Source organism: Manis javanica, chromosome 4, assembly GCF_040802235.1.
Source record: "Manis javanica isolate MJ-LG chromosome 4, MJ_LKY, whole genome shotgun sequence".
NCBI lineage: Eukaryota > Metazoa > Chordata > Mammalia > Pholidota > Manidae > Manis > Manis javanica.
This window is the reverse complement of record NC_133159.1, coordinates 173,748,055-173,764,569: the sequence shown is the minus strand read 5'-3', so window position 1 is coordinate 173,764,569 and position 16,515 is coordinate 173,748,055. Positions and strand designations below refer to the sequence as shown.

At 39.0% G+C, this 16,515-nt stretch overlaps 1 protein-coding gene across 2 annotated transcripts in view; it reads right to left on the bottom strand.

The window, feature by feature from the left end:
- Positions 1–16,006, bottom strand: part of KCNJ16 (potassium inwardly rectifying channel subfamily J member 16) — a 60,519-nt gene extending 44,513 nt beyond the window's left edge. The window contains exon 1 of one of the 2 annotated variants that reach the window (XM_017641604.3): positions 15,719–16,006. The gene's annotated coding sequence lies outside the window, so the exon portion shown is untranslated. The remainder of the gene's footprint in view (positions 1–15,718) is intronic. The other variant, XM_017641628.3, reaches the window with a different exon arrangement.
- Positions 16,007–16,515: the final 509 nt, after the last annotated feature.

The window sequence follows — 16,515 nt, the reverse complement described above, 5'->3', positions numbered from 1 at the left end:
TATTCACTGTAGGTCTGTGCACCCAAGAGTCTCAAATTAAATGTAAATATCACATGAGAAGGTAAAATGAAAGAGAAGTGACTCTTCATAGGAGCCGGGGGTGAGGATGGTTCAAGGGTACAGGCTAAAAGCAAACAAAGTGGTCCCCAAGTGTCTCATGAAGCAATTGTTAGAGGATCTTTGTAACATGTGCTTTTGGGGAACTGGATACAACAACCAGCCAGAAAAACAATTCCTTCAGATTCAGGAAAGAAAAAAAAAAAAAAAAAAAAAGACCCAAACAGAAACTCTTATGAAGCCTCTTGTAAGTTGTTCAACTTAAAAATTAAATAATTGTTAATTTGACAGGAAGTCCAGCTAACCAACTTATTACTGATTTATTTCTGATGCCAGATTTTGAAATTAGGACAATCTACTCCACTTCAACGTGTGTGTGTGTGTGTGTGTGTGTGTGTACTGGGGGACAGAGTTGGGGACTAAGGGGGAGGAGGGCCCCAAATAAATACTGCATATTTTTGCTTGCTGACAGCATATCCCACCAAAGTGCACATCCTATTACACATCATTTGTAAGCCTAAGTTTTGATTCTTTGCCTCAAAGAAACAAATGCTATTTAGTAGGTCTTCCCCTGCTGACTGTGCAAAGGGGGTAATAGATGGTTTGCAAATTTATGATCCGTAGGACACAGTGCTGGTCCACAGTCAATCTGTAAACTATTTAGAAGGCAAGATACAACTAACAGGAAATTATCATTTATATCGTATTTTTATTTCAGTTTTATTTTGGTTAACAGAGAGGGAAATGGTCATATGGTTGATGGTCAAGTAAATATAAGGGGAAATAGAAACCATGAATGAATTCAAAGGAAAGGAGGCCATGCTCTTTGTTGGTTTCACTCATCTGAAAAGGTGGTGTGTAAGGTGGTTTTGGCTATCACTTTGAGAAATGTGCCTAGAAGGATGGATGAGTCAAGTGAGAGAGGACTTCTGTTCTCCAGGTGGGAGGAAAGTACACAGCATTTTTATAAAGCAGGAAAGCAGGATTCATGTGATGACAGAGAAGGCCAAAACATTAAGTTGGGCACAGAATGGCAAAGTTTTTACCTGCCTACCTAAGGCCTTAGAATCTTTCTTTAGTAGCCATGTATCTTCTAAAGAATCTTTCTGGACAAGGCTTGGGTTACATCTCTGGCAATCAAGGCAAACAAAAATGACAGCAAGATTATATACTACTTTATACATTCCTGGTCACCTAAGTAGATAAATCATAGATTACTGAAGAGAACATATAGAATTTGATCACTCAAAATGAAAGCTATGTACTTCTAAGTGTTTATAGCATATGATTATGCAAAGCGCACTCAATGAATTAAACTCAGTCTGTGATTAGGGCTATATGCCTTAATTAGGTCCATAACTCAGCACAGAAAAGAAAAGTACCTGGGGAAAGAAGTCCTAGTGTTTTCATTGACCTCAATTACTGATATAATGTGTGCAATTTTACCCAGCAAAGTGTAACAAAGATGATCTCTTTTCTACAGGCTGAAGGTTTGTGAGAAGGCACACAGTGTTTATAGGCAGACTTCTCCCCTTATCTGAGAGCTCTCAAGTCTGCAGAATTTTCTTTTATGGGAAAAACAAAAACGCTGAAACAATGATCCCATTCAATTATAAAATCACTGTGATCAGCCTTTCTACCACTGACCTTTCGGACAGAAGCAGAAAGAGCAGGTTCTGCCTAGATCGAGTTGCCCTGTTTTACCAGCACAAATACTTTGGCAGGAAGATAAGCAAGTGATTAAATCAAAGGTGGAGCCTAAAAAAATAAATGCTTGAGCAAATGATTGAACCGCTTTCCTGTGGTGCAATGAGATGGCTGAGGCTGAACTGAAGTGGATTCCACCGGTTTCCCTGTCAGTATGTCCTTGCTTAAAGCCCCAGAGCATCCTTGCTAGACCCAAGGTGAAGTTTCTGAAGTGTTAGTGTATCACCTTCGGCCTTTATCTTGGGTGTTAAGGAGCCAGAGATCCTAAACGGAGTTAGTCAGAGCCCTGTGGTCTCTGTAAACACTGAAGTAGTAACTTTCAATCTTTTTATCTGCATATAGATTTGGTAAACAGAGATATGGTAAACTTTCAAAACAAAAATGTTACATGCGGTTGCAAGTCTAGCTTACAGCTAAATATTTTCGCTTCTTCCTAGTGAGTTAAGCTAATTTACTTGTGAGCCCTCTGATTATGGACTACCGTAATGATGGAAACCCGGTAATTTTACACTTCAGTAACATAAGGCTTTTTTCTTTTTTTCTTTTTTTCTCACTGTCTTCCCCAGGTCAGGAATCCTACCTTTGGGAACCGCTGAGACAAAAAACACAAAACATGACTTTGGGGGGGGTTGTTTCTGTCCAAACTTTAGGAATCTGAGCGTGCTGACAGTTAAAAGAAAGCTGGCATACCGCTGTTCTCTGGGTAGTTAAAACTCGTGTACAAATTATGCAAGACTTCTTAACTCTGTCTAAAACCCAAAGCTTAGGTGGCCCACTGACGTGGGTTAAATTCTCCAATTCCTGCTACAGGACCACTTCCCATTTCCATCCCCCCAATAAAAAAAGCCAAATAAGTGAGGAAGGGGGATCCAGAGCATAAGGCATGTGCGTGGCATGCAGCAAGATTTTAACAAGTGTCCCTTATCTTTGCAGGTCCAGGGAGAGGAGCAACAGGGGGCTCAGAAAGGAACTGTCTGGATTTGCTTGTTCCGATCTTTGTACTCCACATAGCTACCTAAGACCAGCTTCCACATACTTTAGTGGACACAGGCTGAAAAACTTTTCTCATTAAATTTTTAAACTGAATGTGTAGATTTTTTTTTTTTAAACTGAGGGGTTTTAGATCACTGAGCCCTAGTTAGGTATACAAATTTAAGTAATTCCAGCCATGGGACTAAAACCGGCTGTTGGACGAAGGCGTTATGTCACAGCTACCAGACTCACATAAAGAACAAATAAAATAGTGGTGACACAGACAGCGGTCATGCCCCTTCTCTGATTTTGCACTGAAGTTCCTAGATAGAGAAAAAAATCGTTGGCTTCATCTGATTGCTTTCCAAAGGCAGCCACTAACCACTTCGACTACAGCCAACGCATACCATTCAGTTTGCCCATACATTATTAGCACCGATCCTCTCTTCCAGGTTTAAAAATAGTGCTGCCTTCAAGAAAGGCGAGCACTTCTGCTCTGACAGAGAACCCAGTTGCTTTAAGTTTCCTTTAAAAAACTGCAATTAAATGCTATCCCCTGGGAATGCGTTTTCTAAAGAGCGAATCTACTACGTGTTCGTTTCCACACTCATTGCCCCAAATCTCTGAAGAGCTCTGCACCATAGCTGTCACTGAGCCAACTGACAGAGAAAACGCAACGGTGACAGTGGCGAAGGGCTTGCCTCTAGACCGCTGGTTTTCAAGCCTTATTGGCTGGATGGTTGGTTAGACACTGTGTAATTAAGGGAAACCTCACTGACCTGGTGTTGGAGGTTGGCAGGGGGAGCGCTCATGCTCACGCCCACCACTCCTCGTAAATCTCAGACCCTAGCATACGAGGTGGTCACCACACTATTTTAGCTACTGGATGAGCAGGAATTAAAAAGACTCCCACCTCCACCGCCCCTCAACTGCCAAGGAGAGACTGCCACAGCTCAGCCAATGAGAAGCCGCCACACGTGGGACTCCCAATTTTCTCCAGCGGATGGTTTGCTTAGAACAGCCCTCCAACTTTGCCCCTTCTGCTATAAAAAGAGCTTTCCTCTCTTCTGTCCTCCAGCCACCCCTATGGTTCTGCTGCGGCTTGCGTTCCTATTCCTGAATAGACCTGTTTTTGCTGGTAAAATAACTGACTTTTATTTTAATAAAATAGGTAGGAGGGATTCCCATCCCAAGAGTTGGCTTATTCAGTAGGTCTCAGGTGGAGCCTGAGAATGTGCATTTTTTCCCAAGTTCCCACGTGGTTCTTAATGCTGTTTGTCCTGGGCCATAGTTTGAGAACCACTAGCCTAAATCATGTAAGTCATTCATGGCAGAGCCTATATTAAAACCGAGGTGTGTCTGATTCTGAAATACAAATGATGGCACACTGAGAAGACACTTGTCACCCTCAAGATTTCTGTACCGCGGCGACGGAAGAGGAAAGGAGGCACTCACACAGCAGGGGCTGCCTGCCGTGTGAAAGAGGAACGGGTCTGGAGTCCAAACCCTGTCTGCCGTGTCGCAGCATATCACTTAATTTACCTGATCCTTAGTATTTCCAACACTTATAATAAAAATTCTTCTACGATTACTCTCACCACTCTCACGGAGTTGTTTTGAAGATAAAATGTGATAATAGCCATAAAGGAATTTTCTAAGCTTTGAAATACTACCACAAATGTCGTTTGTTCTTTTCATTAGGGATCCCATCAGAAAAAGAGTTCAGACAAACTAAACAAGTACAACAAAAATATGCCTGTGAACGATCTGGTCCTTAGTTTAAAAGCTAAGACTACGTAAAAGGAAATGCCAAACGCAACAGCGAAGTTTATTGGACTAAGGAGCTGGTGATCTTTAAAATGAATGCACTAACAGTCTTAAGGGTAGGGTGACTGCCAATTTTTTTCCAAAAGCTTTTTTTTTTTTAACTTAAAAAATACACATCCTGTTTTCTTTTTTCAAGAGACATTCTTTTAATGAATACTGACAGATAATTAAGAAACAATTATTTGGATGTAGTTATTTTTGAAGAGTAAAAATGTAATGCTAACAGCTTTCTTAGGTAGTGTACTTTTCTTTCACAGAATAGTGGAACTATTTTATTTTTAGAAATACAATTTTATCATACTGATCATTGCCTTTTTTTGTCCGATACTCTTTCTGAACATGTTAGTTTGACTTCACTTGTAATACATGGCTGAACCAATGAAATACAGGGTTTGCTATGCAACAAATGGTAAATACAGGTGACTTTCGATTGCTGTTAATATTCATTAGGCAATTTTAATACAATAAAAACTAAGGCTGCTTCTACTTTCTCCATGAAAATGCTCATTATAAATATTTGCATATCAAGAGCAGTATTTTCTAATTAAGTTGATAATCCCTGGAACAAAGAAGGGGGCTATTTTGTATTGGCTTAATTAACGAGAGACATTTTCCTAAGACATCTGTCAAGGCCCACTGAGCTCTACTTTCAGCTACATTTTCCCCTCAAACAAATAGCTTATTTGGTATCAGTTCATTGTTTGGTATTAAAGCCAACAGACTTCCATGTCATTAGGACTATAAAGAGCAATGCCCATTGTATATTATACTTGCTCCATGAAGTGAAATCCTTATTGTTAAAGTTCTGTTTGTGCTTATCAGCTTTTGATGAAAATGACAAATCCCCATGTTGGTGTAGCTGGGCTTCTACCCATTAAATAAAGAGCGGATATCTTCTTTTTGTTTATGATTTGCTTGTTTTCTTTAAATGCCTTGATAGAGAAGGTGCAATTTAATGGCTGGTATGCAAAATAGAATACTTCAAAGACATCAGTAATCAGAGAGCAGAGGGCAGGATTCAGGTGGTGGGGTTTGATTCCATGTTATCATTTCAATGCCTGAGCACTTCTCAGCCTTTCCCTGTGAGCTGTGTACAATGATTCCTTGAATGCTGGGTGTATAATCCAAATTATGTGTTAATATAATTTAACATCCCTAATAACCACACTGATATTAATTGAAGGGGAATTGAGGTTCTTTAGAGGGCATGGATTAGTGGTTAAAAAGCACATACAGTTGAGGAAGATTGCCTGGTCCAAAATCAGCTATGCCATTTACTAGCTGTGTGACCTTGGGAACAGTCTCTGTGCCTCTTGTTTCCTGATCCATAAACATGAACTTCATCATGGAATGGAAGGCTTGATATTTTGTAAAGCAGTTAGAATGATGCACAGCATGTAGTTATTAAATAAGTGTTGATCAGTATATTGAAAATATTATTCTGGCTGTTCCTTTGCTGTTGGGTGGGTGAATGGTCTCATTAGTTTCTCCATGTAGTCTTGTATCATTCATTGAAGGTTCAGCAGAAATACCTTCTCCCTATGACTTTGGTAACAGAACATTTGGGATGTGGAGTCAAACCCTTCAATGAAAGGATGAGGCTACCTATCATTGTGACACTATCCTCACAATACAGAGAAAAAACATGAAGTCTTTGAAAAATCTCCCCAACTGGACAACATCCGAAGAGGAGAAACTGAGGCAATGATTAAAAGTGAAAGAGTTAGTCAACCATAATGTAATAAAGAAATAGTAGGGAAAATCTTTGGAGACAGTGCTGATAAAAAAGAGCTTTCAGAATGCAGTGTTGGCATCACATTTTGAGGCTTTTTAAAAATTAGTAGCCAAGGAATTTTGCTCCCAGTTTTTAATGTGTCTCTTACTTTTCATAGCTTAAAAGGTGGATAAATACTAACACAGAAAAAAACAATATCTCTGTGGACACATGGTTGGTGACTTAAATAAGCAGCCATAATTACATGAATGAAAGGATCTGGGTGAAGGCACGATTTGGTTGCTATCCATTCAGCACCACCACTCTACCAAGTGAAATGGCAAAAACCAGGGGATCTAAACTTATTAAAATATCTAGAATGAATTTATTCCCAGTATTTACTTTTTAAAATAGAGGTAATCTAATGTTAAATAGCCAAAGTAAGAATCTGAAAATCCACTAAAAATTAAAGACTCCCAAAGCTCGCTCACATGTATTGATCTCACTTTATACTTGTAAAAGAGATGAAGTAGTTCTATTATTACACATATCAGAGTGCATTAAGACTCTCTCCCACCATACAGTTAACTATTTGGAGGCAGGAACTATGTCTCAGTCATTTGTTTTATATTCTCAATGGCAGGTTGCCAGAGAGGGTAGATTTGGATTGTATTTAATTTAGCTAAGCCAATAGTACATGTCCCAAAATTCCAGTCCCTTCATAGTTCCAGGTTAGCCTGGACCATAGGAGATCTTTTATGTGACATTTGTAAGGCAGAAGGTAACCAGTAGCCATATTCTTTTTACATCAAGATGTCAGCATAGGGCACAAGGCACTGTGACAACTCAGGTTGTCACTGATGCTCTGGCTCATGTTGGCCCAGGGCAGCAAGTGAGACCATCCAGGTGACATGAAAGGGGCATTAGCTTCTCCTGCTGGCAACCCTCATTATGTAAGTGGAGGCTGAAAGGCTGTGATAATATATGTATTTAATAGGCTCACCAGAACCACTAGGAAAATTCATACTTATTTCATAGGAGACATAACTGATGTTGGAGACCTACTTACTGTCAAATAATAATAAAGGTGTAATGATAGTAAGACTGAAGACTTCCCATATTGAGCCCAGAGTTCTTTCCATCAGAAGGTCTCTTAGTCTATCTTCTCACCCTTGGTAAATACAGAGGAACTGAATTTCTGTAGGTGAATTCCTAATGCCTCCTTAAGCGCTCCATTCAAGTGTGAAAAGATATTCTGACCACTCTCTCCATTAACAGAGTGGCATCCAGATAACATCTGTGCAGTTTAGGACCAAAAAGCAGAGGGACTGGACAACTTCTAAAGAAATTAGGACCCTAGTAAGAAATTATCAAATTCTTTATGTTAGAGATAGTTCTATTTATTTGAAAAACCTACCTCACATCAGAACCAAAGAATCCTGTACCAAGTAAGAATACATGACTAATCAGCTTCTATTCCTTCTCTGTTCTCCAGATTTCGTCTTAAATCCTCCTGCCTTCCCAGAATCAGTCCTAGATAATGGGGAACTTGTTCAGTCTTAGAACTATATAGTCTACTGCCCAATGGAATGGGTATAGTACACCTGCTTAGAAGAATGGATGTGCCATTTATTTAATTTATAAAACCAAAGTATAAAAGTTGACACCATTCTGTCTATTGAATGGCAATGGGGTTACCAAATACTATTGTTCTGATGACTAAAATAATCAGGTCCACCATACTGTACTAATATATAGTGATTACTATGCTGTTACTTTGTACATAATTAATGCAGTCATTTTCATGCAAAAACAGGCATGGGTGTCATGTAAAGCTAAAGTCTACAGGACACAATTTTGGATTTCTCCTCCCCTCCTCGATCTGCTCGCTCTACCTCTGTGCTTCCGCCACACAAACTGCTCCAACAGATCATAACCAAATTCCACGCACAACTGGAGGGATGGTGTCCACTCTTTATACCAGCAAAGCACAGGAATGACTTGACACAGTTGTGCTGGAGGAGCACGCAAAAATATTCTGCCTATAGCAATATAATGCTTGGGAACACTGTCCTCATTTACACTGTACTTAACTCCTGGGAGTGTAAAGCACAATATTTTGCTTCTGTTTGGTTTTGTTTGGGTGTTTGTGATTTTGCTGTGTTCATTTTTATTTCTCTGAATGTTTCTTTCACTTTTAAATTCTTAATGCAAATGGTGTAATCTTATCTTCAGCTCATTATTGTTATCTCATACAGCTGAATAAGTTTTAGTCATAAGGAAGTGAAACCGCCTTCTGTTCCCACAAAGTCTAAATTTAAATATGTGCAATTCATAAGCCTTAGATAATTTGCTCAAATTAGCCACACTACTTTCTCCTTGAATCTTATCTAACCACATCCAAGTTGATGCAAATCTGACCCAAACAAAAGGCAGGCTAAACCTACAAAAGGAACAGGCTCTTGACGTGTCCAGCTCATAGTCGCTAATATTCTGGCCCTTTCTCAAATTTTAGTGGCAAGTCTGGGGAAAGAGTTTTCTGTGCATCTATAAATAGAACTCAATAGTTCAATTAATAGCCTAATAGCTCATCAGGGATGGCTCAGTGTGTCTTTCCATTAAGAGCTAGTTGGTAAGGGCTCTTAAGCTCTTGTTCAGCAAACTCAGTGTGCTGGTTTCTGTACAGGAGAACCCTTGAATCAGGGATCTACTGAACAATTTTTGTGGTCCAGCCATTATGCCAGGTGCCTTGTTTTGTGAGGTTACTTTGGATTATTTTCCTAAAGTAGAGACAGAATGTCCTGAATTACCCATTGTTTGGAACAGTCTCACATGAGATGAGTACATAGTTGGGAAAAGACCGGCCAAGTTTGTGGGTGAGTAGATATTTTTCTGGGTCTAAGCCAACTAACTAATCAAGTAGTAACCTAACCCAAGAATTTGGTCTCATGAAAATCATCCTTTAATAGCGCTTCTCAAAATTTTCCATTAAAAAAGCTCTGAAAAAAAACAGAAGAGGAATGAATATATTTCCCTTATTCCTACCCAAAGCCCTAGGGGATCTGAGAATATAACACAAATGACTGGGCCCAAGCTCAAAATAATTCAGGACATATATATATAAACTGAAGCTTCAAATTTATGATGCCTAATAACTGATAGCAAAATACAGTCAGGGTGAAAAATGCCCTAAGTTACTTAACAGTTAATTTTAATATCAACTGGGCTAGGCTACAGTTTGCAGTTTTTTGTAAAACAGTATTCTGGATGTTATTGTGAAGATACTTTTTAGATGTGATTAACATTTACAATATGTAGATTTTGGGTAAAGCAGATGACTCTCCATAATGTGGATGGGCCTCATCCAATCAGTTGAAGGTATTAAGAGCAAAGACAAGTTTTTCAAAGAAGCAAGAAAAAGCAATTCTGTCTCAAGATTGCAACACAGAAACTCGGCCTGAATCTCCTGCCTGCTGGCCTGACCTTTAGATTTTGGGCTCAAGACTGCAATGTTGATTCTTACCTTTAATTTTGACCTGCCAGCTTACCCTATAGATTTCAGATTTGCCAGCTCCCGATTACATGACCCACTCCTTAGAGTAAATCTCTCTCTCTCTGCTTCTCTGTATGTCATATTGGTTCTGTTTCTCTGGAGAATGCTGACTAATACAGTTACTAAACTTTAGGGGGATGGAGACAATTGTGAGGTAACTGTCAGACTCAACCTCTGGCAATGGAAAATCTTGTAAAAGAGTTCACAGTGAAAACAATATTTCTGTGTCTAAAAGTACTGACTTCCAAAAGCACACCCAAGACAACACCAGCATGCCAAAAATTTGGCTAACACCCTATTGCTTTCCTAAAAAAAAAGTGTTCAATTGGTTGGTGAGCTAATCATGTTTTATGTTATCATGGTATTAGGCCATTAAATTGCCCTTCGTTATTTACAGATCTTTCTTTTTCTACCAGATTGGGGGCAGGAACCAGGTCTTCATCATCTTCGCAGCCAGACTCAATAAATAATTATTGCATGGGAACATGGTTCTAATTTAAAATGGAATATAATGAAATATTAAAATTCACCATAATGAAATATGATTTGGATCAAGTTTTATTACAACATATTTCCTTCCTTTTTATAAAAAAAGGAAGAAATAACTGAATGTTTGTTTATAAGGTTAAAGAGCAAATCTTATGGAATATAACCTAAATCCATGCAACCGTTTTAAGTCTTTAAAACTATACTCATAGAAGTAAGAATACATTAGGAATAGAGGTGATAGCTCTGGAGCATGTTATGGTAAAAACCACCTTCTTTATGGAATTGTTGAGTAAATCTAATTTGGGGCTGTTTCTTAGTTAGATGATTGACTTTTTCAATTTTCTTTTGCCCATGTGGACAGTTTCAGGTCTACTTTTGGGAAAGCGTAAACATGGAGAGAAGGTGATTCAAAAAGGCCGTATTTGAAAGTGAAAAGCCTCTTTAATAAGAGGCTACATACTCTTTGCATCTGAACTCTTGATTTTAGAGTAGAAAACCCTGGAGAGACAGGAGAAAAAAATTGATCCCATTTTTTCACTCAAGATCAGCTATAAAAAATAAATAAATAAAGTCAAGCATGCTTTAAATCTAACTACAAAGTCTAGGGTACATATGGCTTAAAGAATGATGATAAAAAATAATTCTCCTCCAAGTCTGCTGAAACTGGCCAGCTTAGAAAGCAGGATGCAACTATCCCCGCATAGGAATCCCTCAGTAATGCATTTCAGAGTGCAGATAAGCCGTTTTTACCCCCAAAGCTGAGTTCTTGGGCTTAGAAACTTAAACCAAAAACAGACTGAATTTATTTTAATATTAATCGATGCTAGGGATTGAATGTTTGTGAAGGCTTCTTCTCTCTGTGTCCTCATGTGGCAGAAGAAGTGAGAATGTCCTCTGGGGTCCCTTTTATAAAGGCACTAATCCCATTCATGAAGGCTGCACCCTCATGACCTCATCACATCCTAAATGTTTGGGAATCCTTTAAGAACCAAGAACTGGGCTCTCAGCAGATACTGAATGTGCTGGAACCTTGATCTTGGACTTCCAGCCTCCAGAACTGTGAGAAATAACTGTTTGTTGTTTAAGCCACCGAGTCAATGGCATTTTGGTACAACGATGGGAATAGACTAAGACAATATGCATCTCAGAACTATTTGTTCAGATCCCTTATTCCCATGGTCTCCAACAAAGGGACCTTTTGCAGATGGAAGACCAGTGGGTGGCTTGCTGATTATTATTTGCTAAAATCTGAGAGAAGACAGGCGTTTGGAGAACTTCTAACACTATTTACTGCTGGAGGAATCTATTTTTGCTTTGTTGTTCCCTCTCTGTTGGAAACAGCTGGATGAGCCAGAGGGCCTGGTTTTTGTGTTGATGAGATGTGTGTGTTCATTATGACTCTCATTTGGTGAGCAGGTCATTAGCCTCAGCACAGTCATGGTATTAAGACACTTCTTCATTATTCCATCGGTCAAGCTAGAGGAGATAGGTCTTCATTTGCTCACAACCCCACCTCTGTATTTCGTTCATCCACATCGCTCTCCTGTCATCTGTAATACTCATCCACCTATTCCAATCTACACCTCCTTCTGTTCTTTTATAACATCTCAAAAAAAAAAAAGTCTCTAACACATCTGGCTTGCTGAATCTTTTCTGTCTTGGAAAAATTTCTGGCACATCTACACAACCTCACCTACTACTACTGCACTTTCCTCTGCAACTTCCCTTTTGCTTCAGCCACACTGGTCTCCTGGCTATTACTAGAACATTCCAGGCATGCTCAGAGCCTTTCACAGCTGCTCCAGTCCCTGAACTGCTCTTCTCCAAGGTAGCCACATTGCTCACTTCCTCACCACCTCCAGGTCTTTGACCAAATACCACCTTCTTAGAGAAGCTCTCTGACAATCCTACTAAAAAGTGTAAACCATTTAAAAAATGTAGGCAGCTTTAAAGATGGCTTCTGTGATCCCTGCCTCCTGTGTTCATGCTCTTGTGCAATCCCCTCCCCTTGAGTGTTGGCTGGAATAAGTGACTTGCTTCTAATGAATAGAATACGGCCAAAGTGAGAGGATGTCACTTTCAAGATTAGGTTAGAAAAAGACCCCGTCTTCAGTCTTGCCTACTTGCTTATTTGCTCTACTGGAAACCAGCTGCCATGTTCTAAGATCTATTATGGAAAGGCCCTCATGGCAAGGCACTGAGGGAGGACCCCAGCCACTAGTGGAGAAGAGAGTTCCACCCGCTCAACTGCTCCAAAGGAAGCAAATTCTCCCAAGTACTGTGCAACTGAGCTTAGAAGAGAATCCTTCCCCAGGCAAGGCTTGAGATGACTGTGGTCCTAGTGGACACTTGACTGCAGCATGTCAGAGACCCAGATAAACTGGATTCCTGACCCACAAAAACTGTGAGATAACAAATGTTTCTTGTTCTATGCAACAATTTTGGGGTTATTTGTTACACAGAAATAGGTAACTAATACAATGCTCTTGCTCCGCCATACCCCCAATGTATATCCTTCCCTCACTGCATTCTTCTCCACACTACTTATCACCATCAAATGGTATTTATTTCACTTATTTATAGTCTACTTCAACATCTACTAACTAAAATGTATGATTCATAAAGGCAGGAGTTTTTGTCTTTTTCTTTTCATCAATATATCCTTAATGTCTAATCAATGCCTTGGACAGAGTCATCAATCAATAAATATTTGTTGAATCCATGATATTATATTACACAATGGCAAATTATCTGTTTTAACTCCTTCACTAGTCTTAAATTCTTAAAGAAAATGGTTTTATTATAATAATCTCCCATTCAACCCTCAGGCTTTAGGACTTTTTTGTCATTTAAGAAATATTTGCTGACAGGATCAATCAATAGATAAATCAGAGGAAAATGTCTCTTGCTAAGTGCAGTGCCCATCAAATCAAACAAGCGACTAGATGATCCAATATCTCAACTGTCAGTATCTTACAGAGGTCAAGGACTTGAGACTATGATGACTCCAAAAAAAGAAAAGAAAGAAGAATAAAATTCTAGATTTTATTTTTTCACAAACTGTAGGTCATTGCCCTCCTAAGAAAATTAACTTATTTCTTTCTCATTATTCAAAAAATGATACTAGCAGGAAACACATTCAACAGAATTTCCTCCATTCTGGAAGAACTGCTTTTATCAATGTGACATAATAATTATATTGGCCTAGAAAAGAAGACCTGCGGCAGTCATAAGTTTATAAAAGGAATCAGGGTAGATTCTTGAGGGTGAAGCCTTCAGCCATGTAGAGTGATAGAACTATGACAGACAGCCGGTTGGATTGTTGAAACCAGTAACCATGGAGAAAATGTCACTCCTAGATTCATAGGAAGAGGGTATTTGTAACATATCTGCATTCTCAGCCACACCCACATGAGAGATATCTTGGGGGCATTTTCTCTTTGCCCTTTGTAGCAAGCCCAGTAACTCTCAGTAGTACCATGTTAGAAAAGGTATCATGTGATAATTGGAAGCACACACAGTTTGAAATGGAGACAAGAGTGAGTTCGATTTCGGACTCAAAGAGTTACATGGCTTTCCCAAGATTACACAGCCAGAAAGTAGAAAATCTAAGCTTCATCTGTAAATTTCAAAGTTGAAGTGAAGATCCAATGAACATAGTATTTAATCACTCAGGACATAGCAAGCACTGAAATGACTATCTCCCCACACTACCATAGAAATATTTATAGTTCCAGTGTTGCTTGAATCAATGAGATTTTTGATCCGCTATTCCTAAAATTAGATTTGGGGCCACCTTTCCTAGAATGAGGAAGTGACAGAGAATACTCAAGGATAAACTCATCTGGGATAAAAGCTGAACAATTTCTTCAAGTGATGGGTTTTACAAAATCAAAAAAGGGAAAGTTCAACTAAGTATGTAGGTTGCTTTAGTACCAAACATTTACTCTAACTACCCCTTACATATCTAACATTTTCCCCCAAACTACACTTTTTGCCAATTCCTAATTTCCAACTAATTTTTATCCAAGTCTTAACTCAGACTCACCACTAATATGTATAATGAAAACCCTTGTTCTCTTGCAAGTCAAAAATACACTTATTTAGGAAAATAAATTAAAATAATGTATTGAAGTGCCCCTCCTACTCAAGTCTTGCCTTCCAGTTTCAAATGTTGTCATGGCCTTATTTTGTATGAGACAAATGTCTTGGATTTATCACAACTCTCATGTTCTAAAAACAGAGAATGACATCTCTCAGTTACTCTAATTCCCTCACTGGCTGTTTCTGTCTCTGTGACTCCCTTTCTCCCTCTTTCTCTCGCTCTCTGCTGATTTGAATTGAACTATGGACCTTGTTCACTTTTAAACTTCTTTTTGGCTTAATTTCAGGAACTCCTTAAATGGTATTGTACAAAATACTGTGGTTTAGGCACTTGATGTCACTCTATTGATTAAAATCTGACATAAAGAGTAATTGGCCAATGTCTTCCAAATTTAAGTGCAAATATACATTAACACACTCTTTCTTCCTAAAGATCTGACTCTTGCCCAGCTATAACGGTCATATTCAGCAGAAATACTCCAGTCCTAGTTTCCTAAGGACTTTTCCATTCATATAACTACCTGAAGGTATAATGTACATGATCAAAATCCATCTGGCTTATAGAAAAATTCTTATTTACTATGTATGTCCACTGACAAGGGAAACAGTTCAATTATATATGTTAGAGAATTCATAGTATCCAGAGAGTAAAGATTGACAAGTCCATACTTTCCTGAGTAAATACTAAAGGACAAAATTTCCAAGATTTTAATGGTCAAGAAAAAAGCCTTAGAGGGAAAGGTGAACTCAATAGGGGAAATTCTCTACTTCTCATTTATGTTAAAGTAAGCCTAAACATGGCATGTTTTTATTTCCCCTCATATCATTATATACAATTCTCAGAAAAATTAATCTATTTTTCTTGAAGTTTTTATAGGGATATGTAAATGCACATTTCAATGCTTAGAGCTATACATTCATAAATCTGTGTATATATACACATATGGGGTGCAATAATTTGCTTCTGAAAGGAATTATAGAACTCTATCTGGTAGTCAATATAAAATATGATGAAGCCACTCTTAGACATCTACTTATATAGAGGCATGTAAGAGCTATTTAATAAACTCTGTAAAGACCAGTTTGAGACTCTTTTGACCAAAGCTTCAGAAGAACTCACGGGATATGCTCACTGACTCCTTATAGCACTTGGATAAGATATTAACTTAATTACATTTAATTCAACATTGATATCTACTGGACACACGGCACTGCTGCTCCCTAAACAAAAGCCTACACAAGACAAAACATAGGCTGGATGACTTTGCATAATGAAAAAATAGAGCAATGCTTACCTTTATTCACTCTCCCCATAGAAGACCTAAGAGCTGGGCGCTCACAGCCAGGCCATGGTAAAAATGTTCTTTAGTTAATAATAAAGGAGAGAAAAGCCCCAGACACCAAGTACCTGAGTTAACCATTGACACATTTGTTCCTACAGGTCCACCTGGGAATCTACATAGGTAGCCCTTGGCGTCTTATAAAGCAGGCGATAGCCAGTCAGCCGAGACTGAGGTTACCTCACCGCTTCTCTGCCTCCAGAGGAGGCTCAGTGTGAAGGTCATTGTAGCACACCCCGACTACACTCTCACTCGGTCAGGGATACAAAGGAGGAAGATTTCCCGGGCCAGAAACACGCTCAACGATGCCAGCAAGGTACTCAAATATTTACAAACAGGGTTGTCAAGAGCTAACCCATGGAAACACTCCTTGGCTTTCAGACTTTGAGCAATGCAAAGAAACCCTTTTTACCAGAATTCTCTGCCTACACCTTAGCAGGTAAGGGTGGAGATTACATGCCAATGAAAACTGAGACAAGGCAGCTAGAAATAGCTAAGCATCCACCCACTCCTTTATTCAACATGCGATTAATGATTATATACCCGAGGCAGCGCATTCCAAAGATCTACATCCACAGCTGAATAAGCCCTGATAAGAGGAAGATGGAAATTGAGGCAGGATCCTCCATCCTCTAGCCCCCAAAATCAGAGCTTAAGATAATGATAATAATAAAATACAAGCTGTGGGCCAGATCCAGAATGCATTCAAATAGTTTCTCTGTCCCATCAAGAGGTCCCCAGGGGCTAAACGA